Here is a 25,688-nt window from a genome sequence, read left to right on the forward strand (position 1 = left end):
ACCTACCAATTCTATATGAGACAGAGCCCAATTTTAAAACACAGGGGAAAAACTTTCACACACTCTACCAGACAGACAAGCACATGAAATATGTTCAACATCCCTAATCTGAAGAAAATTCATATTACACCTGTAGTCATTAGACTGCTAACACACAGCCTAACAAGTTCCTGGACACTGGGTTAGGGTTGAGGCAGATTGAGCGGTTGAGGGCTTTACTACTTCCCACTCCTCAAGTATTCCTTTTGGCTTTACAACTTGATAGTATTCTCCCAGTGTGACTGAGAGACCATCTTTGACCAGCGGGATGTCGGTAAGCCTAACTCAACCAGTGGCTTTGTATGATTAGACTTTTGTGTTCTGGTATTAAAATGAGAACATGTCTGGTCTAGCTTGCTGGAAAGGGAGAATCACAAGGTCCTTTGTCTCCCATCCCTGTTGCCCAGACTACTGCTAGTGGAAAGCATTGAAATGTATTTTCCAGGACCACATGAGCCACACACCCATACCCAGCATAAATGGTTATAAAAATCAATAACTATTTACTCTATGAGTTTTGCGCTGTCTATTTACACAGCATTATTGTAATAATGGAGAGCTTGTACAGGCAGGAAGCCTCTTCCTTCAGGGCCATAGATTATGCTCTCCTAGGTTAGCATGTGTCCCCAGAGATTTCTTTTCTGTAAGAAGATAATCAGTTTAGGTTATGCGCCTACGTATTTCCCTTGGCTGCGTCGGGCCACCCTTTCAAGATTCTTTCTCTTTTGTATGAGGTCACCTCTTTCTTCCATTAGCTACTGGTTTAATATTGTTGGTGGGTTTTGGTCATTTACTTTTACTTGTTTTTTTAGAAGTTGTGAACTGCATTATTATTTTACTAGTTAAACAAGAACTCCCACAGTTATTTTTAAAATGATATTACCTTCTCTTTATATTTTTGAAATATTTAAAGGCACTTCCAAATTTTTAGCAAATTGTATACCATATATGATGTGAAAACTTTAGCTTTTGCCCTAACTGGTTTGGCTCAGTGGATAGTGTCGGCCTGTGGACTGAAGGCTCCCAGGTTCGATTCCGGTCAGGGGCATATACCTTGGTTGCGGGCACATTCCCAGTAGGGGGTGTGCAGGAGGCAGCTGATTGATGTTTCTCTCTCATTGATGTTTCTAACTCTCTATCCCTCTCCCTTCCTCTCTGTAAAAAATCAATAAGAATATATATATATATATATATATATATATATATATATATATATATATATTTTTTTTAAAAACAAACAAATAAAAAATACTTTAGCTTTTAAGACAGCCTTACATACCAGCTATCTATTTATTTATCATCTATCTATATCCTTTCAGAAATTATTTAGATGACAAAAGAGATATTGACCATCACCTAGCATGTTTTATTTAAAGCAAGGAGGAAAAAAGTACAAATATACTTGCCTTGAAAAGCAATTCAGATTATAACATTGAAGTATTTCTCACAAGCTTTTAAACATCATTGTTCACTTTGGTAACTACAGTAAATGGTTTAGAAATTTTCTCTTATAAAATCCAGAGTTGTTTCTCATGTCATGGTCTAACCACATTATTACAGGAACTTACAACATCTCCCATTCACTACCACATGCCTCCCACCTCTGAATCACTACCTGAGCCAACCCCGAAGACAATGCTCTGTCAAAGAGCATTTGATTAAATGGAATCACCATCTATCATCAGAGCACAGTGATTAAAATGTCCTCTGTTATCTGCACTGTAATCCATAAATTAAAGGCGGGATTTATTGCAGCAGATTTTTTTTTTAAATCATCAAAATGATACCACAGATTTGATTAATCCCCTTCTAACTATTTGAGATACAGAAACAATTTCAGAAAGGCAGGAACAAACTTACCACAAAAATATCTAAAGATGAACTAACAATGAATGTATAGCATTTGATGTTGTTGAATGTTCACAGTGGCACTTATAGTTTTGAGATTTCAACAAAGTACTGTCAGTCTTTCCTGGCATTTTGCAATTGGCCTAGATCAGTGGTCGGCAAACTCATTAGTCAACAGAGCCAAATATCAATAGTACAACGATTGAAATTTCTTTTGAGAGCCACATTTTTTAAACTTAAACTTCTTCTAACGCCACTTCTTCAAAATAGACTCGCCCAGGCCGTGGTATTTTGTGGAAGAGCCACACTCAAGGGGCCAAAGAGCCGCATGTGGCTCGCGAGCCGCAGTTTGCCGACCACGGGCCTAGATGTATGTGTTTCAACTGAAAAAGCTACCTCCTTGACCAAGTTCTGTCAGACCCCTGTGAGTCCTTTTCTCTAATATGCTTTTACTTTTGGACCTCATTGTTCCTCTCTGCATGGTCCAGTTGTAGCAAGAATCTTGCTGAATCAGTTTAGCATAAATCTCCCCCTTTGATAGCTGAGCTCCATCAATAACTGATCAATGCTATCCTCTGCTTCCCCCATGTGATATCTGATCACCTTAGCCTGCCTCCAGTTTGATTCCTATCAAGTCACTTTTAAATAGAGTTCCCCCTGCTACCTAATGTTTTCTCCTAATAATTCCCTATTATTCTCCTCCTCTACCCTGCTTCTTGACTATTACTTAGAATTGAGTCCAGTTATATACTGATGTCTCTTTACCTCTATTGCAATATTTCCTCTTTACCTCTTGGCCAACTCTGGTTTTCTTTGATATAAACTAGATTAAATCAGTCCCCTTTTGCTTATAGGAATCACATTTCAGATAGAAAAAAAAAAAGACTAATTTCAACATTAACTATTATAAACCTCTTAGAATTGAATAATATATGATTGATTGCACACTTCTAAAAAGTTCTAAGAGTTCAGGCAGGCACAAACAAAAATTTAACGTAATTCTAAAAGAAATGAATGCATTTTATTTCTACAATTTCTAGCAATTTCCTCTACATGGGGAAAGGAGGAGGTAACTGAAGCCTAAGATTCACGATAATCATTGAGTGGAAGGCAATGTTTTACACAGCTGGAAGTGTCTCAGGCCTGGAGAGATGGGTCGAGAGTTTACCTGTGGAAATTTACACGACAGCAGGCTTCAAGTAGACTAGTTAACTTGTCTCTAGGAATTTGGGGCTAAGTGGTATGGGTCAGTTATCACTCTGTGACTGTTGTCAGAAGAGTTTCTGTGTTTCAATAGAAGTGAACACGTAATACCCCAAGACAGATTTGGTTTGTGGGTTGTTTGTGTAAAGATGGAAATAGTATTAATGACTTGCTAAAATGGCACAGGTGTGTGAATAGTCTGACAATACAAATATTTAAGAAACTGTTCTCTTTTTTTTCTTAATATATTTTTATTGATTTCAGAGAGGAAGAAAAAGAAAGAGAGAAATAGAAACATCAATGATGAGAGAAAATAATTGATTGGCTGCCTCCTGCATGCCCCCAACCCGGGCATGTGCCCTTGACCAGAATTGAATTTGGGACCCTTCAGTCCACAGGCTGATGCTCCATCCACTGAGCCAAACAGCTAGAGATAAGAAACTGCTCTTGAACTCAGGGAAGACACCTTTTGTCATTTTAGGACACTTTCCACAATGTAACTTATTATGTCCAAACTAGAGGCCCAGTGCATGATTAAATCATGCACGTGTAGGGTCCCCTACACGCTTTCACTTTCGATCGTGGGGGAGCTGGGTGCCTGTCCGCTGGTGCACCAGGCCTTTCAGAAGCCTCCGGCGTGGCGGAGGCTTCTGAAAGGCCTGGTGCACCAGCGGACAGGCACCCAGCTCCCACACTTTCACTTTCGATCGCTAGTGCACCAGGCCTTTCAGAAGCCTCCGCGCTTTTGATGGTTTGTGGCAGGACATGAGCTCGCTGCCCCAGAGGCCCCTTCTGTGCCGCAGCACAGCCATGGCGTAGACGCTGAGCTCGCGCCGCCGCTGGCGACGCGAGCTCAGCATCCCGCCAGCCCAATCGGCTACCCCAGCCACCCCGAGTCCTGCCCCCCGCCCCGCGCCTCCTGGCCAATCGTGGGCATAGCAAAGGTACAGTCAATTTGCATATTTGTCTATTATTAGGTAGGATAAATTTAAATAACTTGAAACAATATACTATATGCTCTTTCAAGCAGCTCAACACATAGCATAATGTTTCACATATACTAGGTGCTTATTGGAAGATAATTTTCTTGCCTTAGATTAATTGATTAATTAGTTCACCAGACTAAAAAATTACTAGCTATACCGGTTAATAATGAAGATTTTGTAATCAAAGAGAACACGATAATTTCAAGAGAAATATAAAAGGTGCTTTTTTCAAAGTAATGTCCATCGCTAGCTACACATTTACCCCATCCTTCAGATAATTTGTGCATAAAATTCCAATAGAACTTTTCTTGTTTTGAGGCAAACCATTCAGACCCAATTTTCCACTTCTTCGTACATTTTGAAGTGCTGCTCAGAAAGTGCTCCTCTCCCCTCTCTCTACATTCTCCTTATATATACTACTCCCATCTTCCTAATGACTTCTGCTTCAATAGAAGTTTACAATGACAGAGAAGCCATAAAGACAGTTACCATTAATATAGGTAACCGAGCTTATTTCTTTTATCGGCAGAATTCAGTTATTTGCAGTCCTAGGACTGAGGTCCTCATTAATTTTCTGGCTTTTAACCTGGGGGCATCCCTTAGTTTCTTAAGAAAAAAATGACACATTTCTTCTTCTGTGGATTATCCTTAGTCCATTGACCACACATCCAGTCCTTCTCATCTTTTCAATCTCTCAGACTTCTGCTTTCAGAGAAAGCTGGGATTTTCAGGGCTCATGTAGTTAGATAAGGCCCAGCACGATGCTCTCCCTAGGGTAAGGTAAACTGTGACATATAGCATAATCAGGAGAGGGACACCTCACCATATGTACAGGGAAGTAAGGTGAGTCATCTTTGAAAGCCATTTTAGGAATTGATTCCACACCAGGAACAACAACAAAAAGAGAGTATGATTTCTTCAAATAGTAAAAAGAAAACCTATAATGGTTTCTTCAAACTACAGGATCTCAACACTTTCATTATTTTCTCTACCTCTGTTGCCCATAAGGCAAGGCCACATCATATGCATATTCTGTATGCCATCCCCATGGCAAATATTTGTCTTTGGGTGGTGTTTAATGATAATCACATCCCTCTGCTTTCCATTAGAGTAATTGTTTGTCTCCTTTGCCCCTGTGGAAGATCATTATGTCTACAATCTATCTACGTAAGTGTTCTGGGTTGTACATGTATATCTTCTCCCTGGGTGACTCTTGTATACATAATCTGTTACCTTTTTCCATTAAGCTAATGAATGGTTGACACTTGTGGTTAGAACAATCTGGCATAATGAAATGTCTTTAAAGGAAAACAATTGAAATAGTCCATAGTCAAACCTACTGAGTAACATGTGTTTCACATTCAGCACATGGTAATAAAATTTTCTTGCTACCTATTGACAACAGAAGGAATTTTCAGTGGATTTCTCTCCTGCTCTAGTCAGAGCGCACTTGCTGATTACACTTTTTAAGTTCTGTACTTGGCTCCCTTAACAGGAAAACTTTTAAAGTATAAATGTTGGAGAGTGCAAACTTTTATTTATCACTGATTAGTACAAAATACAAAATTTTATCAAAAATAATGCAATGCAATCCTATATAATAAAAGTCTAATATGCTAAGTGTCTGGTTGGCCATTCAACCAATCAAAACATAATATGGTAATGATATGCTAAGGCCGATCAACCACTTGCTATGATGTGCACTGACCACCATGGGGCAGACACTCCAACTGGTAGATTAGCTTGCTGCTGGAGTCCGGCCAATCGGGACTGAGTGAGATGGGCTGGACATGTCCTGTGGTCCTCCTGTGGTCCCTACCTGGCTGGCCAACATCCTGTAATCATCCCCGGCCCTGATTCTGCACCAGTGGGATCCCTTGGACTGACCTGCGCCCTCTCACAATCCGGGCTGAGGAACCCCAGCCTGCGAGTGCACAAATTTCATGCACCAGTCCTCTAGTTATATATAACTAAGTTGGATTCAAATCTTTGCAATCACTGTAAAAAGACACTTGTTCTTTTAATAAGATAATTCAAAGGATTCAATAAAAGATGACCTAACAAAAGGATATATATCTTACACACACACACACACACACACACACACACACACAATCCCTTCACCTTTTTCACCCTGCACCACAACCCCTCATTCTTCTGACAGCTGTCAGTCTGTCCTCTATATCTATGAGTCTATTCCTATTTTGTTTATTTTATTCATTAGATTCCACATATAAGTAAAACCATATGTCTTCCTCTGACTGGCTTAATTCACTTAGCATAATACTCTCCAGATCTATCCATGCTGTCACAAAAAAGTACCATTTTCTTCTTTTTACTATTGAGTAGCATTCAGTTGTGTAAATGTACCACAGCATTTTTTACCCACTCATCTACTGATGGGCTCTTGGGCTGTTACAGATCATGGCTATTATAAATAAGGCTGCAATGAACGTAGATGTGCATTTTATTCTTTATATCTATGTTCCCCTCTCTATATAAATTCCTTCTTTTTTTATTTTTTCTTCTTCTTGAAGAAGGCCTTTTAACATTTCTTGCAATACTGGTTTGATGGTAATGAACTCCTTTAGCTTTTTTTTGTCTGTGTAGCTCTTTATTTTGCCCAAAAGGATATATTTTATAGTTTTCTTTGGCTTGAAATACAGAAACTTGGAGTATATTATGAACTCCAGGTTTAGGTTTGAAATGTGTGAATATATGGGTGACTTTCCTGAGATTCTATGAGATTTTACCTTTCAGATAAATTTTATCCTTATATATTCTACTGGTGCTGGGATTTTTTTGTTTTATGATTCATACTTTAAGAAATAATCAACACCATTAAAAATGGTACTCATTTTAAAATTATATGACTAAAATACAAGAGAGAGTACCAGTTCTTTGACACATGTATCAAATTAATAGTAATTTTTTTCTCCTTTTCCACTTTATATCTGCCATGATTTGTATTACTAAACTAAAATCCCAGAAAACAATATTGGTCTAGACGTTTTCCTTCATCTTCTAAATTTAATTTCTCATGAAGCCTGTCCTTGATTGTTTTCTGGTTGTTCCTCTGCCACTACTTCAGTCCACTGCTCTATCACCTCAACCCTAAATTACTGTACAATCTGGTAAATGGCTCCTTTACCTGCAGCAGTCTCTGTCCACTTCAGTCAGACTAATCCTTGTGAAACACTGGTTTCATCACATCAAATAAAGGACTCAAGGTCTTATTATGGCTCTCCACTTGCAATCAAGTCCAATTTTCTTCTCTTGACTGAAAAGCCAATCATTCCTTCAACTTTATTTTCTGCTACTTCCACATACACTATCAATTGCAGTCCTGTTTCTGTTCTCACTATCCTCATATGATCTTTTATTGTCAATTTCCATGCACTAAATTGCAATGTATTATGCTACATCATATTCTCCATTACAAATTATTCCAGTTCTATCTACTCAAAGCTGGCTGAGTCTTGACCTCCCTATTATATAAACACTTCAAAAAACAATTCTATTTTCTGCTCCAAAATACATACATTAGGCTCTGAATGTGCATACATGCACTCACATGTATACATTATAATCTAATAGGTTCATAAATATTGGACTATAGTGGACCATAGCACTTAATTCAGCACATTGCACATAGTGTAGTAGACTTTAAGTACTGTTTCATATATTTGAGCATATTGGAAATTTTAGGTGGACATGCTTTGGTTCAGTTTTAATTGGCCCCATTCTCAAATCTAAATATGAGCCCTGATGAGATTAAGCCCATGATTCAAATTTTCCTACTTACAAGGATTAGGTTAGGGATGGTTAAAAGGATTTAGTTTGAAATGATGAAAGAATAAACTTAAGGACTTCTTATAGCTATGAGGAGAAAATTGCAGTCTTACTTTCTGGATTTTTTTTTAAGGTGTGAAGTCTCAAACAATTATAGTAATTTACTGACCATGAAACTGCTCAGAATCATGTCTGACTCTCCTATAGCAAGTATATCAGACACTTACCTGAGAGCTTTGCATTTATTATTAGTTTATTCAATTTTCATAGTAATATGCGGTAGGTACCATCAATTATACTCCTTTAGATAAGGATACTGTGGCCCAGATGAGAAATTAAGCCAAAGGTCAAGAAACCAAGGGTGCACAGTGATTCAAATATAAGTAATTGGTTTTTGAGTCTAAGTTACTAAATATACCATAAACGAGAGGCCATTATATGGAATTGTAATGTAAGAGTTATAAAAAATAAAAATATATTCCTTTAAGCCATTGTTTGGTTTATACAACAAACCTCGCCTGAATCTCTACACAGTTTAGTTACAGGAGCCAATAGCTATCCTATTGCTTGTGGTTTTTATTATTTGTCTGGTTACTTTTGTTTGCTCTGTTCTGTTCATTAATTTGTTTATGTGTTAGGTCATGTGGAACACATCATCCTAATTTAATCACATTGTGTTCATTGAGAAAATGGAAGGTATTCACCATAATGACCAAAACTTATGGGTTTTGGAAGCTCATTGCAAATGGCATTCTATATCTACAACTATTCTTAAACAAATGCAATTTTTATATTTCATTATGATTCTCATTTGCCTTTTTGATTCAGAGACGTGGCTAATTGCTCATGATTTCATAAAGCAAAACTCACAACATGGTAAAATAAATCTTATTTCTATTTTCTTTATCTCCGCTGCTCATACAGTATTGAATAATACAATTAGTACTCAAATATTGCAAGACAAGTCATTTAAATACTATTTGATTCACAACATCATTAGTGATTCAACATAGCACAATTTATTTTTCTTAATTAAACATATCAATCCCAGGGGATTAGATGGTTTGAAAGAGTGTTATTGGCACTTGATTTATTTCTCTGTTATTTGGTTTACTGACTTACTCATTTATTACCTCCAGGTCACTGAGCATGATCAAATTGCAGTGGGAAGTTTTTCTATTATAAGATGGGAGTCGCCCAGTTTTCACCAGTGATCTGGTTACACCAATATTGCTTCTTCATGTAAGGTATGAAATTAATATTATTAACATAAATATTTGCACGGAGATATTACTTATTACTTTATGTTAGCCTATTAAATGAAATTTTGATAGCCTTTTCAAGCAAACCACCCTTTCCAAGATGATGAGACTATATTCACTGTAGATGGAAATTCATTTATGCATTTCTGGGGTTGGTCTAGGAAGAAATTACCAAGTTTGAATAGTGTCCCTTTTTAACCTTGTCTTTGTAACCCACTTTTTACACTTGAGATCACGGAGTAATTCTCATTACAATTTATTCTTGTTTAAAAATAATCATATACATTTTTACTCTTCTGCTTTTTCTCTCATTTGGCTCTCTGAAGATATAAAGATATATGGTTTTATTTTGCATATATTAGTATTATATGTTCACTGTAAAAAAAGTCTAAAATGTTAAAGCAGTTAAATGCTATTGCTAAAGTCACTGGAATATAATTTTATATTTATATGGTGCACTGCTAAAGTTTTGGACAGATATGAAACATCTAGCTGCCTAGTTATTTGGTAGTATTACTTATAGTTAGGAAATATGATTTCTAATGTGTAGAATAGGGCTTGCATGTTGTGGAAGGTCAATAAATATTTGTTAAAATAGTTCATCTTATGTGAGCATTCATTTGGATAGGCATTATTGTGTGTGTGTGTGTAAATCTGCTTTACTATGTTAAAACCAATAATATATTGAGATAGTCTTATATTTTGCATATATTCATGTTAAACTTAACAATTATCCTTATCTCTGATAGGGGCCAATCATTCTTATTTCAGAATTAAAGAAACTTCCAGCTGAATTAAACTAATGAAGGGTTAACCATGTTGTTTTCACTATAATATTGAGGTGGGATGATCAAATAAGTTTTTCCTTCTAAACTCTGAAACAATTTCAGAGATATGCTTTTCTTCTTTGGTTAAAATGAGCTTGTATGCCACTGTTCCAGTGACGTATGGCTGTATAACAGTGGCTTAAATGCAGTGGCTTAAACAACATGATTTCTTGTTTCTCCCAGTTGAGTGTGTCAGGAATTCAGATAAGACTTGGTTGGGCAGTTCATTTGATCACCTGAGATTAACTGAGGTGACTTGGGAGGTGAGTTCAACTACTGATTGGGCTGGTCTGGGGTGTCCAAGATGGTTTACTTACATGTGTGGCATCTTGGAGGGGAAAGCTCCAGGGTAGGGCTCACCTGGCTCTTTCATTTTACCATGTAATCTCAGGTGTCTTCATGTGATTCACCACCGCTTCATGTGGTTTCATCAACAGGATAGTCAAATTTTCCAAATGTTGTCTGACATCTTCATGAGACCAAATGCCCGTGTTGCAGGATCAATCCCCAGTAGGGGGCGTGCAGGAGGCAGCCAATCAATTATTCTCTCTCATCATTGATGTTTCTATCTCTCCCTCTACCTTCCTCTCTGAAACAAAAAAAATATTAACAACAATAAAAAAAGAAATAGCTTTTGGGGTATTTCATCTTACACAAAGTAAATTGATGTAGAGTATATTTTAAAGGAAATAAGGGGAAAAAAGCAGACCTGATTTGCTCTTCCTCCATGCACAACATTTTTAGGAGAAAATAAAAAAGAAAACCTAGAGTGGTTTAATTTATATATGCCATATTGTAAAACATGGAGTACATATTATTCCTAGTTATATTATAGCCTGTATTCTTTCCCTCTTTTCCTCACATTAACTGAATGTTCAAAGCACATTCTTGAAAAACCAGAATAAGAGAATCCTATTTATCTAAGCATCTTATATTGTACCTCTCCTGTTTTATACATTTGAGAATACCAATACAATGAGCAACCATTTAATGATAAAAGGATCTTCTACAAGTTTTAGCTTGGCTGTAATTTAATTTCCTCAGCTGTTGAATTTCTGTAACCTTCTGCAACTGTCATTTTGTGTGTGGAGTGCCTTATTTTATTTATTTATTGAAGCCAATTTAAAATATGTGTTTTCTAGCAGCTCCTGACAATATTTGAAAAGTTATCTTCTTAATCTTACTGGATTTCGGCTTTTGATTGTGTGCATCGAAAAAATGGGCCACAAAGCCTAGGCTTGCACTGACTGACATTTCATTATCATATCAGTAAATATGCTTCATTGTTGGGAAGTTTCTGGAAAATGTAGTGATAGTCCTTTAAAGCATTTGCTCATGAAATGTTCAAAAATATACAGATTCTCTTTGCATATCTCATTGAGAGGTTGAAGAAATGTTGAGCAGGTATAGTACACATTTTCCATTTTGATTTTCCTTCTTGTTGTTATGGGCAGCAGCATGAATTTTTACTGGATACCTTTTTCAGCTCTTTTCAGCCTTCCTAGGTATTTCAGATTCTAATCTTTAATCCTGCAGCATTCATTTTTAAGCTTAATGGCTGTCATATGGCTCTTCTGTTACCTGAAAACTCTTCTTTCTATTTTAATCATGATGCATTTAGAGATGAATGGGTCACTAGAGATAAGGGTCACTAGAGAGAGATCTGACCTAAGCTATATAAAAAGGAAAGTTGTATGTTAGTGAGATGAGAGTGACAGATAGTGATGTGATGGTGATGGTGTAGAGGGAAGAAAACAAGAGCCAACTTGAAGAAAAAAACACCCACAAAAAAACAAAGGCATCATGTCAAAATTATTCTATCCATTTCAGCACATTGCAAAGGATAAGACTAGGGAAAAGTATAAAAAATAAAAAAAATGAAGCAATAATAATAAAAGTGATAAAAAGTAGAAATTATAAAGGAGTCAAGGTTCAAGGAGATATAAAGATAAAAAAACATTTTAACCTGATTTAATTTTATCAGTATTTTAATTTACATAAGCAACATAGTATCAGATTTGATAGGATTCTATATTATCTGCATTCTGATACATTTGTTTAATGCTATAAACCAAAGCAAGAAGTGATTATAAATATTTTATTGCAAATTATCTTTAAATTTAAAAAAGTTTTCTAAAAACTAAAAGTCTATATTTACATTTATAAATCAGCCATGATGAAAGAACAATCTTGCTATATTAAATATATATATATATTAGTAATGTTTCATTTATATAAGTGGTGACTTCTTTTGACTCAGTCCTCAGCACAATATGGATTTTCTGCTAAAACTTCTCTGAACACTATAATTTTGTGTCTCAGGTTCTTAATATAAAGAGAGATGACATTTCTCCAGCGAAACTTGATGTTAAAAAATAAATGATTAGGTTTAATTTAAAAAATCAAAAATAATTAGACCTATTCAACATAATCATCATCAACAACAATATCATCTGTTATCTATAATAAAAGTATAATATGCTAATTAGACCGGACAGCCAAATGACTTTCTGGACATTCTTCCAGACGAAACCGGGCTGCAAGGGAAGCCTGGGTCCCCGGTGCTTGCCAGCAGCAGGAGGAAAGCCCAGTCCCAGATGCCTGCCAGTGGCCAGAGGGAATGAAGGTCTACTCTTGCATGAATTTCATGCAATCGAGCTTCTAGTATTTAATAAATGGTATAACAAAAGATAAAACTGAACTACAATTTTATGCAAGTATAAAGTATATCATAGCACCAGGCATATCAAACAGAGCTAAATAGTCTACACATTTATTTAGATGCCAGGGAGTAATACTAGGCAGTACCTCCCTCAGGACCAACAATGTGGATTCTGTCTACTCAGTATCATGGTCCTAGTTATTGTCATTGTAAAACCAGAAGCTTCCTCCAAGAAAACATTGCTGGAATCAAGCATAGTTTAATGCAAAGTTTAAAAAATCATTTTAAATCACAAGATTGAAGATGCATAATATATAGGCAGTGTCCTTTCTTCCAACCTAATGACTATGTCCATTTCCTGTCCTTTACTTCATGTGATAAATTTTCCACCGTTAATAGAAAACGCATAAGTAAGAAAACACACAATTACTTTATGTTCCTCAATTTGAGATTTTTTTTTTCTAAAGGGGAGCTTATGAAATAACCAAGAGCACAACCTTTACTGAACAAATTACTTAGTAGTTTCAAAGTTATTGAGATCCACTGGCCGTAATATTGATTCACTCAGAAGAGATTATCTACATAACACCTGGCCTCATAAGGATTTCCAACATTTTCTATCAGGATTGTGCACTGAAAAATACATTTAAGTTTCTGTGGAAACCACTGTCAATAGCACTATTGCCTCATCAAAGTTTTGAGATCCTATTTCTCTGACTAGGCAACAAAAATCCACTCCAACAGCAAGATTGTGAGATTCAAAATAGGCGAGCAAAGTAAGGAATATGCTAGTATGTTTGCTGTTGTCAAATAAAGAACCAGATTAATGAGGAAGTGTGATACAAGTCAAAGTCCACGACTATTTAATATCATTTGCATGCTCAATTAGTTGGTTCGTCATTAATCATGGTTAGTTGCACTTGTTTTTTTTGTGTGTTTTTTTTCTGTAGACTTCATACACCAATTGTATTATAGCGATTGTTCTTAAGATGTTTATAACAGTGATTATAGCTCTGTTAATTATTTCACATATTTTGGAATTGTTTCAAAGTCAATGTATTATTTTTAAAATCAGGGTTATCAGTAGAAAGAAATGGTAGGTGACTTGTTTAGATAATTTTTATGCACATTACAGAAGTAAAATGCTTTTTATTTATTTTGAAATTGGTATTCAGGTGAATATGTAGTCCTGATTCTGGTGATTGAGGCAGGGAGATGTCTATAGCTAATGAAAGATGTCAGTCATCTTCTCTTGTCTGGTTTTTAATATTTAGCTGAGAATTCTCAATTTTAATCCCTATGTATTATAGTCCAGCCTTTAGGAAATTCTCATTTAAAATACAGACATTTGCCGAAACCGGTTTGGCTCAGTGGATAGAGCGTCGGTCTGCGGACTGAAAGGTCCCAGGTTCGATTCTGGTCAAGGGCATGTACCTTGGTTGCGGGCACATCCCCGGTAGGGGGTGTGCAGGAGGCAGCTGGTCGATGTTTATCTCTCATCGATGTTTCTAGCTCTCTATCCCTCTCCCTTCCTCTCTGTAAAAAAATCAATAAAATATATTTAAAAAAAATAAATAAAATACAGACATTTGCCTATGTACACATAGTAGTTCATTTACCATTAAGGGGTGATGCCAGCTTATGGGCAAAAGTCATAAAAGCGAACACTAATGCCAAGCCTATACTTGGCTGACTTTGTTGTAATACATTACACGGCTCTCTATGCATTGCTTTATATTTACTTTTGAATGATTTTTAAAAGATTTCACCACTGTTAAGTCCATGAAAAAAATAAAAGCACAATTGCTATTTTTTCACTTTGATAGATGTTAAGGGGCACTTTCAGTGACTTATCTTCCTCTCTAAAAACTTTAAAAAGCTCCCTCCAGAGTTTCTGCATATAAGTATTTGTGATCACTAAGATGATTTATGTACGCAACTCATTAAAGTATTTTAAAAGGATCTTTAGCAAGGTGAGCATGAGACAAGGAAATTAATTCAGTGCTGAGAATATAAATAGAATACTGTGATCATAAAAATAATAGAAATCAGCTCTTTCGTATCCAACATAAACTGCTTTCAAAAAAATATCAAACAGCTTCTTTCATTACATTTTGATTGTGTTTTTCTATTTATACCATATTCCTCTGGTGGGTAAGCTTGTAATTGCAGACAGCTCCACTTTATGTATTTAAATTAAGGTCAAATGGACACAAACTCAGGGGATTTTTTTTCTTTTGTTCAGTAACTAAACAAACAAAAAAATTAAATCTGGTTTCTGAAAAAAAAAATTAAAACTGTTAGATGGACTAGAAACTGCCATATTTCAACATACCGAGTAAAGGAAAAGATAAAAGACCATTTATATGCCAGACACTGTGCTAAATGTTTTGCAAAAATTATAAAATTTTATCATCAAAACAACTTTATGAAAAGATATTTTCAGTCTCTTGATGCTGCTAGTATTAGACATTCCCACCTAAAGGCATCCCAAACAACGATGTTCTTCATTAGCTCTGCGATGTGGGTTGTCCGGAGGAAGAGGTAACTTCAGTTTGGGGTAGTTCCAGTGGCGGAACAGCGTCACCAAGGCTATTGCTGTTTTCATTCCCTCTTCTCTGAGCCCCACATTAGCAGCATGCTGCTAAGGCAGCCCTTCCATACGGGATTGCATAGGTAACAACTCCTAGTGCTCCATGCTTCTTCGCTTACATTCTCAGAAAGAAATGTTTCCTTTGTCCTAACATTACAATGATTCTATTTAGATTGGTTTGAGTTACAAGTTCACTTCTGACACCGTCATTTGGACCAGAAGGATGTATTGTGATAATTAGTTAAGATACGAAATATTCACTAGCCTGGCCCATGTGACTCAGTGGTTGAGCGTCAACCTATGAACCAGGAGGTCATGGTTCAATTCCTGTTCAGGACACATGCCCAGGGGTCAGGCTCGATCCCCAGTAGGGGGCATGCAGGAGGTAGCTGATCAAAGATTCTCTCTCATCATTTATGTTTCTCTCTCTCCCTCTCTGAAAAATATAAAAAGATATATTTTTCAGAAATTTGTTCACTCGGGGGGGTGGGGGTGGTCCCTCGGCCCGGACTGCACCCTCTCATAGTCCGAGAGCCCTCAGGGGATGTCCGACTGATGGCTTAGGCTCGCTACCCATAGGGACATCCTTAGCGCTCCCGCGGAGGCGGGAGAGGCTTCCACCATCGCTGCTGCGCTAGCCAGCCATAAACCCGGCTTCTGGATGAGTGGTGCTCCCCCTGTGGGAGCACACTGACCACCAGGGGACAGCTCCTGCATTGAGCATCTGCCCCCTGGTGGTCAGTGCGTGTCATAGCGACCGGTCGTTCTGCTGTTTGGTCGATTTGCATATTAGCCTTTTATCATATGGGATTTTAAAAGAAGTGGAACTTACTTAACTTTTCCTTGGAGAAGAGCTAGCCTTTACCATCGGCTTTGATCAACAGAACATGTCACAAGTGACATTCTAGAAATCCAGGCTTTAAGATGATGGGCAGCTTCCCTGCTCTGCCTTAATGAATCCAGAAGCTGCAGTATAAGAAGCCCATGCCACACAGGAGGCTGTATGGAAAACTAACTTGCGAATTGTCATTCTCACCTGAGTCTCGCCAATAGCCATGACCGAATGCCAACCATGTTAGTGAGGCATCTTGAACATTACAGGCCAATTTGGGGTTGGCCTGATGGTCTGATAGTGCATGGCCATTTGACCTTGGATAGCCAGCTAGTATTGCATGAAGCAACAAAACTGTAGAGATTAGCCAAATCATCTCCCAAACTAAGAGAGAGAAGACACTTTTCTGTTGTTTTAACTCCCTATGTTTTATTATGGTTTATAATACAGCAACAGAAAAGCAAGACAGCTGATATCTGTGATACAGTTCTTACATTAATTTGTAATCCCTATTCATTATAAACTTCAGGAAAAGTTGGCTTAGTATTTGGACTCTATTCTTGTTTCCTAGGTATATTGTTCTACTTCCTTCCATGTTAATACACAGCCTAATTTGGTCTGCCCTGTCTAGTGTCAGAAATAGTGTATTTAAACCTATAGGAAATTGGCAGTCTCTCTTAAAACTGCACAAAGTTCAGAACTTAAAGGAGAAATGCATTCATACTATTGTATTTATAGCTATTTATGTCTCTTTTAGTAACTGGACAGATTCATGCAATGCCACATTCAAGGAAAGCTCTCTCTTTGCAAAAATGCACTTTGTAAAGTCACCCACAGCTCTTGCTTAGAACAGTTGTAGGTTGGTGTGTGTGTGTGTGTGCGCGTGCGTGCGTGTGTGCAAATTTGGGTTTCTCTCTGATTAAAAATCTCTTGACTATGAGATTAAGAGATGCAATTCTGAAGCAAGAATCATTTATAGGCAGTCTTCTGAAATAGAAAAATGAATTTTTCTGAAAAATTTTTTGACTATTAAGTTTTACATACTACTTCTATAAACTTTCCCCTTCCACTCTTACTATCTACTTCCAGGAATTTTCTTTATTATAATGTCATATCTATTTTGCCAGGATTACACTTGCATAGAGCATATTCTTAACTCTTTGCACTCGCTTGCTTTTTTCTCAATTCCTTTATTCTAATGCTAACCGTGTCGAGTCACACTCGACATCCAAGTGCAAAAGGTTAAATTTTTTTTACTAAAGTAAATTAATGTCAGGCAGTCAGAGGTTATGTGATTATACTTTTTACATCTTTACTATCTATTTCTAGGAGTTTTGTTTATTATAATGCCATATCTATTTTTCTAACCTATACAAGAAAGAGGCCAAACTAAATTAGGATAGGAGACATTAGTTATGATGGTCTGAAGCCATTAGCAGTGGTTGATGGGGTTTACCATTCTTAGTATTCCATGTATTTTTAACATAAGGTATAATCTATAGTGTACCATAAAAATGCAAACCTCAAATCATATTTACTCTGTAAGCTTGCTTCTTTAATGGCATTAACAAGTAATTTTTAAAGAAATTTACTACAGCCCACATAAATTAGAATTAGTATATGTTGTTTCTTACACAGACTAATTTTTCAATAGATATATAATACTATTCTCTCTTATACAATATTCATTGCTTCTTAAGGCAGAACATGGTTTTAGATTCTTATTAATTAAGGACCTCTAATCCTATTTAAATTGGATTTACTGTTTATCATAATAAATAGATTATCATATTATAAAAAGGCACATGGCAAATAACAGGAATCCCCAAACCTAGAGTGTTCTATATGTCATTGAATTTTGCCTTTGGTCCTCTCCTACAACATGGCATTTAAGGAAGCACCAAAAACTCAACACTCAAAATGAATGAGAGAGAGGTGAGAGAGAAACATTGATCACTTGCCTTCCATATGTGCCCTGACTGGGGACTGAACCCACAACCCAGGTATGTGCTGTGACTGGGAATCAAACCAGCAGGACAGTGCATAGCCACTGCAGCTCAACTTATAATTTTTTTTTTACATACGTAATGAATCTTTATCCCTTTCACCTGACTAGCTCTGTTACATTTTTGCGGATTAGGATGTTAACAAAAATGGTACATTTTCATTGAGTTGTCTGATCTAATAAGCACTAAACATTTGTGGTCTCATTTCTCTGAAAGCTGCTGTGTTTGGGACTGACATGCTGCTAATGTGAAGAAATGACTTTATTCTGCTGACTACTAATTAATTTTTATAATTATATCATCTCCCAAGCATATTCAAAATCAGATGTGAGAAATAGTGGCTAAGAAGTAAGAAACATCTTTATCTGCACAAATGCTTTACCATCTAGAAAAGACTTCAACTAAAGACTCACTTTGGGGTAACCCATTGGCTTAGTAATCAATGTTCTCAAACTAAGAAGAATTTAAAAGGAAAGAATGTTAATTTGAATTGTTAAATACATTGTGTTTCAGTGAGATATTGAAAAGTTCTGAGAAAAATGTTTTTATTATATTTTAAATAAAACCGCAAAATTCTATACAGTTATGTAAGCAATTTCCTTTATCCTCACAATAACTTCATGAAGGTGATTTCTTTGAATTCCAGTTTTATAAACAAATAAAAGGAGACTTGGATGATATAAGTAATTTATCTAATATTCCGACCTAAGGTGAGTCAAGCTAGAAGTCAAAGTACATTTTTATGCAAATGTCTTTGCCCACTTTATTACCAAACTTTTTTCATATATTTTTTCTACTTTTTAAATATTTCTGGGGCTGCCACAATAAATTGCCACCAAGTGGGTGGCTTAACACAACATTAATATATTTATATTCTTTTAAATTCAACTTCGGTGAAAGAATAAGTCACTGCACATGTGCTAATACTGCATAAAGTGTGATTACTATCCGATACTAACTCCTTTCCTTCTTCCTCAGCCACTTGTTACCTCACATCCCTGGGTTTGCTTTCCAAGGCCTTGTCATTAATTTAGCAATTATTCATTAGTTATCAACCATGTGCACAGAGATTTTAAGGTGTTATGAGGCTGCAGAGATGAGCAAGATAAAGTATTTCTATAATTATTTTAATTTAGATAGAAGATATGCAGAAATAATTATACCATAGAGAATACCAAATATTCTAAGAAAGGCACAGAAAATAATAGTAGTACAATTCAGAAAGTGAGAGAATTTCCTAATCTTAGAAAATAGAATGAGAAAAGTTTATGAGGATTTTGGCTTTTTAACAGGGCTTGGGATGACAAAACTGATTAGATTTAGACATATAAAGAGGACAGGTGAAGGGATTTCCATGTTCTGTGAGGGAAGCGCAGAAATGAAGAAATAAAAACAGAAAGTTAAGTAGGAGAAGCATGAATAGATTTGTTAGAGCACAGGAATTCTGGGATGAATCTAATAGAAATAACTCAGGGCAGATTGGGAATATTCATTTTTTCTATTAATGTTAAGGATTCAGTGATGGGTTCAGAAAAGTAAATTAACATGATTGGAAAGGGATTTTAGGAAGCCCAGTGTTTCTATGATTTCCATCAGCTTACTATACACTAAGGATTCCTTTCTGCCTTTTGTGGTATTTTTTAACGTATCCCACTTGGGACCAAATATGTATATTGTTTGTATGATATACACAGTCATTGCCTCAGAGGAATACAAAATAATTAACAACTGAACCCAACAAATATCAATGTACTTTCAGTGGGACTGTTCCTAAAAAGCATCATCAAATATGTTTAGCCAACTATTTGTAAATAGAGTTGCTATTGGCATTGGGAATGCGGAAGTTCTCAATGTGTGGGACTGCAGAAGATTTAGCATCTATGGCTTCGAGAAATATATATATACTAGCGTTCCCGTTGCAGGAAAAATCCTGCAATAGGGTTTCCTGCTGCACTCTACCCCACCCTGCCTGCTCTCCTCCCTTATCCCCCACCCCGCCTTCTCCGCCAGCCCCCCTGCTTTTCTCCCTTCTCTGCCAGCCCACTCGCTCTTCTTCCTTCTCCCCTGGCCCCGCCTCCGCTCCTCCCTTCTCCCCCGGCGCCACCTCTGCTACTCCCTTCTCCTCCCCCCGGCTTGCTTGCTTCTCCGCAGCTTTGCTCCCTTCTGCAGCTCTTGGCTTCTTTCTATGCTGTCTTAATATGCAAATTAGCCTCCATCTTTGTTGGGGTAATTTGCATACTTGTCCTGATTGGTTGGTGGGCGTGGCTTGGGCATAGCGAAGTTGCGGTCAATTTGCATACTTGTCTATTATTAGGTAGGAGATATATATATATATATATATATATATATATATATATATATATGCCCTTACCCATCTCCCTTCACCAGTCATTGTGACACCCCCAAGTCCCCACGTTTACATTTGGATGTCTCAGGTGGAGGTGAGTGGCCTGGGGCAGAACATCCTTTGATTGAAAACCACAGGCTCTAGCATACAGTGATTACACATGAAGTTTGTAAGTAAAGTGTCTAATACACGTATCAGAGTGCATTCCTTATGGTTTCCATCATAGGGAGCACCGCAGGAAAGGAATTCTGTTTTGAATCAATGGGGAAACCCACATCCCATGTATCTATTTTGGGCTTTAACAGTGAGCCTTAGCAGAGTCCGGGCCCTTGGTAATCATGCCTCAAAGGAAGTTTCTTAACATCACATAAGCCTTCATTTCTGAAAGTTTTTAATACAGAACTTTCTTTTTTTGGGTCTAGTATCTAAGTACATTGGTATCAATTTTCAAAAGTGCTGATGAAATTCATGAGGAGATCTGCTGACAGACGTCTCAGGAAGGGAGAATGCACCTCTCAGCGTGGCGAGGACCTTCTGTTGTCACTGGGATCCCATGCAGTGTGTGCCTCTCTAGTCGAGTCAACATTGCTGCTCTTTTTTCTTCTTTTTATTCCATGGTTTATCTCCACAGATGCCAATTGATGGGATCCTCAGTTCCTTCCTAATCATTCTCAACCCTGGTTCTTGAAGAACACTGACGAGAAAGTGAAATGTCATGCCCATTCTTCATTTGAACCATGACTACCTCCTCTGTGATTTAGTTTAACTATAGAACTCGACTTCCTATTTTACCCATAGAATTTTGGGAATTCTACCCACCATGCTAATCTATTTTCTCAACTTATTATTATTTTTTTGCCCATATTTTGTTCACTGATTGGAGCTACAATGGTTTCAAGACACGGAGTTCTGGTGGCATTTTTTCTTCCTTGCATGTCTTAATTGCTACAATTATATACACATATAATACTCTCTCTCATATATATGAACCATATATCAAACATTTGGAAACAAATTATGTTGATATAACATGTGGCTGTATTATTCCAAATGGCTAGTATTTTACTAATCATCCCTCTCTAGTAAGCACTGACATTGGCAGCAAATAACTATGTGGATGACACACATGTTAGTCAGATGAAGGTGTGATTGCTTTTTCACCTAACAAGGGACGAAATCATATTTAAGGGTAAAACTATAGTTATCTCCCAGGACCCAAAAGAAAGGAACACCTTTGCAAAATATTAAGAGGAGCAGAGAAGGTGAGAAGAGGGAATATAATTTAAACACATACAATGTGTAATGAGTAGCGTAAGACAATGCAAATGTCTTCCATTCATTTCTCAAACTCCCTGAGAGGCACTTATCAATCATCCTCATTGACATTGTCCCTCCACTTTAAATGTTAGGAAATACAGGCAGAACAAAGGTAAGTCACTTTCCCAAGGACACATGATGCATTATCAACACCAATTCACTTTTGTTAACTCAAAGCCCTGGCTCGAGTCACTCCCTCACATTTTCTCTCTTTGAGGGGCCACTGACCATCTCAGTCAGCTAGTCTATTTATTTGAGGAATCATTGCAACACATTATTCATTAGTACAGAAGCAGATAGAGCAGTATTAATTTACATTCTTTCTGTACAAGTATCTGTTCTAGGCCACATCTTCTACCTATTTTTGTGTATACTTAAGATCAAGGTCAGGTAGAACTTGGATTTGGGGTCCCATGAAAAATGCAGATTTAAGTCGAGTCTCTATCTCTCATAAACTGTATGTCATTGGGCTGTTTACTAGATGTCTCTGAATAGGTTTCATTGTATATGTACAGAATGGTAGAATAATGATGCTTACCTAAAAGAAAGGTTCCTTGGAAGAAAAGAAGTAATAACACGTAGATCTTCCAAACTCAATCCCTACACTCGCTTGGCATGCAATTTATTCTAACTTCTTTCTTATACCTCTAAGTTCAGTTACATCTCTGAGCAAACTTCAAACTCAAGACAATGATAGAAATAAGAAGGTAGGATTAGGGTATGTTGGTGGAATTCACTGAGGGAATATTTAAAGCAATAAGTGACTGGTGATCTATCACCTAGAAATAGTATGGGCTACTTTTCAGGACATTCCATTAAAACCAAAATGCTGAGTTTTCTTGTTAACATTGACATTCTCGGTGCCAGGTGTGGTCTTGGGGGGGGGGGGGCAGCGGGGATTACGCCCAGGCTGCGGGCCTAGCCATAGCGCTGCAGCAGTCCCCTGAGCAGGGCATCACCCTGCGCGGGAGCGCCGACCTCATGGCATCAACAGCATTCTGCATCAGTGTGGCATTTACCCGTCTGAGACCTTTCTGGGGTGCAGAAATATTGGCTCCCCTTGCTTGTCACCATTGATTCCCGAGCTGGTGAAATACCTACACACGGTGGTGGACCGCTGAGAGGTTGGTTGTGCACGTGCTCGGTGCAGTAGCTGGTGGTGGTCATCTCGAATGTGGAAAACGGGGAGGTCCTTGAGAGGTGGCAGTTTGACCTTGAGTGCGACAAAACAGCAGCCAGGGATGACAGTGCACCCCGCGAAAACTCTCCGAAAGCCATCCAAGCCGAGATCCGCTCGGTGATCAGACAGATCGCAGCCACCGGGACATTCCTGCTGCTGCTGGAGGGCTCCTGCTCCTTTGACCTGCTGATCTAGACAGACAAAGACTTGGTTGTGCCTGAAAAGTGGGAAAAGTCCGGACCACTGTTCGTTGCCAATTCTGAGCAGGTCCGCCTGCATTCCTTCAGGACAACAAGCCACAAAGTGAGCAGCACAGTGGCCTGCAAGTCCCCTGTCCGTGACTGAAGGTGCTCCCGGGAACAGCGATGGAATCCCGAGTGTGTGTTTCCTGAGACCACGTCAGCTGTAGTTCATGTTTTGGTGCACTGATTACTTTTTTTAGGCGGGGAAGACTTAACACTGTGCTTTCCTGAACTGTGCCTATTGTTCCATTTTTTGGTGCCTGTTTGTTTGACTTTCCAGAGGGCTGACATACTTTTTTGCACACGCTTCAAAGGGAAGCAGCAGATCACATCAAACCTGTGATGGCAGTTCCTTTGAAGGTGGTAACTGGAGACGGAAAACATGTGCCATAAAGCTAACTGCCTTCCTCCATCAGAACTTTTGGTCAAGTAGATTGACTCAGAGTCTAGGTGAATATGAAGCAGCAAAAGAAGTCTGAATATTCAGAATCTTCGTGTATTTCTAAAATAACTGATAAACCATGGGAACAGTATTCCCAGAAGGCCCTTTTGCCATTTACCTCATTTGTATAATTGCCATATTAAAAAAGAAAACAAAACAATTATTTGACTTTAATGAATGTAACTTACAAAGCTGTTGCTATTTCTCCTGTTTAAATTCTGCTGGTGCAGAACTCTTAATGTCTTTTTGTGTTTTATAAAATCAAGCTTTAAATGACAATGATAAATACAGTCAAATGTGCATATTAAAAAAAAAAAAGAAAAAAATTCTCAGCATTAACACTGACAGCCTTTATCTCTACTGTTCCTAAATTCCAAGGTTGTACGCTTGCAGTGGGCAATTTGCCTATGCAAAATGGATTACGGTGCATTGGGGTGTACAGTTATTTTTAAGACAGTATACATTGATCCTTTTCAGGTTTAGCTGTGATACCTGAGAGCCAGGATACACATGGGATGGCACTATTCATGAACTCAGCCTGTGTTGCAATGGTTTCAATTCTGGCACGCTTCAGTACAAATAGATATAATTCAGGGAAAATCATTCATGAGTATCCTTAAGGAACTGAAAAAAAGTATGTGAAGCAAATGTTACTATGGGAGGATTATGTTGTCTGCAACTATGTTTTGGCAGAACTTTGGGATATGATCATAAACTAGGTTGGCTATAAGTAAGTTTCAGTGGTTAATTAAACCCAAGAGTTTGCAAGATAGCAAGAAAAGTTGTCCCATTATGTTTAATTTTATTTCTTAAAACACATCAATCTTTGGGGTCTTGTTAAGGAGTTCTGAAAAGGTTAGTTGGGAGCATTAGCAACACTTAAATGATATTTTTTAATCTAAAGCTAGTGTTGTGTTTTAATTCTAATTTTCAAGTTTGTTTTTTTCTTGTTTTGTTTTATAAAAGAGAATGAATGAAAACACCCCATCTATAATATCTTAGCATAAAATCATGAAGGAAAAAGGCTTTGCAAAAATCCCTTAGGAAAGCAGATAAGGCATTTGCATTTGTGGAATGTTATTTATGAAAAGAGGAATATGCAAGGGACTGTGTAAATAAGCATTGAATTCTGCTAGAGCCCCTTACTATGGAGGTAATGTGTTCCCTTCATCCCGCAAAACTAAACCACTGCCCTATTATACAGGCAATGCAGCTAAAGGCTTGGCCAAGGGTGCACACAGTGGCATTGGTATTGGTGGTGTTACGATTTGAATTCAGATTCCTTTGAATTGGATGAAAGATTTGTTTTTCATATTCCGTTGCTACCTTCTCAAAAGGTGCTTTGTTTTTAAAATGGAATCGCATTGCCCTTAGGGAAAAAGATGCAATTGATTAAATAGAACATAGAACATTCAAGGGCCAAGTACGTGCACCTATAGAACACTCCTTTATTAGCCGGTAGCTTACCAAACTATTACACAATGTAATAGAATATCATTGATAAAGCTTTCTGTCATGTCTAAATGTAAGGTATACATTTGGAAAAACCACCTATTGAAATGTGAAAGAAAAAATACAGTTTAACAGTGCTTTCTAACCATTTGGATTAAAAAAAAAATCTAAAACATAGTATTTTATGTCACTCGTGTTCTTTAGCTACATTGTAGGCAAGTACATTTCAAAGGTGGTCTATACAGATCACTCGTGTGAGAGACATAGAAAAATAGAGATATGAAAAGGGAGCAGTGTTGCAAAAGCTGGAAAACAAATGCTTTATGTCATAGAAGTCTGTTATTATTTCTAGTCTGGGAAATTGCAGCCCAGTCCTAGTGCTTCATCTTTCACACGTTGGGAAAGCTGCACCGAATACGTGTGAAAGGAACAGCACCGTCTTCTCTTTGCTTTCTTAATATACATCAGGCAAATGGATGTTGCTAAGTGTCATTTCTACAGAAAATACATGCTCTTCACCCTAGATTAGTACTGATACTGGAGAATTCTAAGGAATTAGTTGGTGGGTTGGAGGAGGGGAGGCATAGAGTTTGTCTTAGAAAATTGTGCTTACCTTCATTATATTGTAAATATTCCAGCAACTATGCTTAGCATCTGT

At 37.3% G+C, this 25,688-nt stretch overlaps 1 pseudogene across 1 annotated transcript; it reads left to right on the top strand.

Annotated features, from left to right (window-relative positions):
• Window positions 1-307: 307 nt before the first annotated feature.
• On the top strand, window positions 308-23,239 carry LOC307109323 (mitotic spindle assembly checkpoint protein MAD2A-like; annotated as a pseudogene). The gene is made up of 2 exons: window positions 308-313; window positions 22,582-23,239. The product of its transcript is annotated as a mitotic spindle assembly checkpoint protein MAD2A-like (transcript).
• The last annotated feature ends 2,449 nt before the right edge of the window (window positions 23,240-25,688 follow it).

Source organism: Cnephaeus nilssonii, assembly GCF_951640355.1.
Source record: "Cnephaeus nilssonii genome assembly, chromosome: 13".
Taxonomy (NCBI): Eukaryota; Metazoa; Chordata; class Mammalia; order Chiroptera; family Vespertilionidae; genus Cnephaeus; species Cnephaeus nilssonii.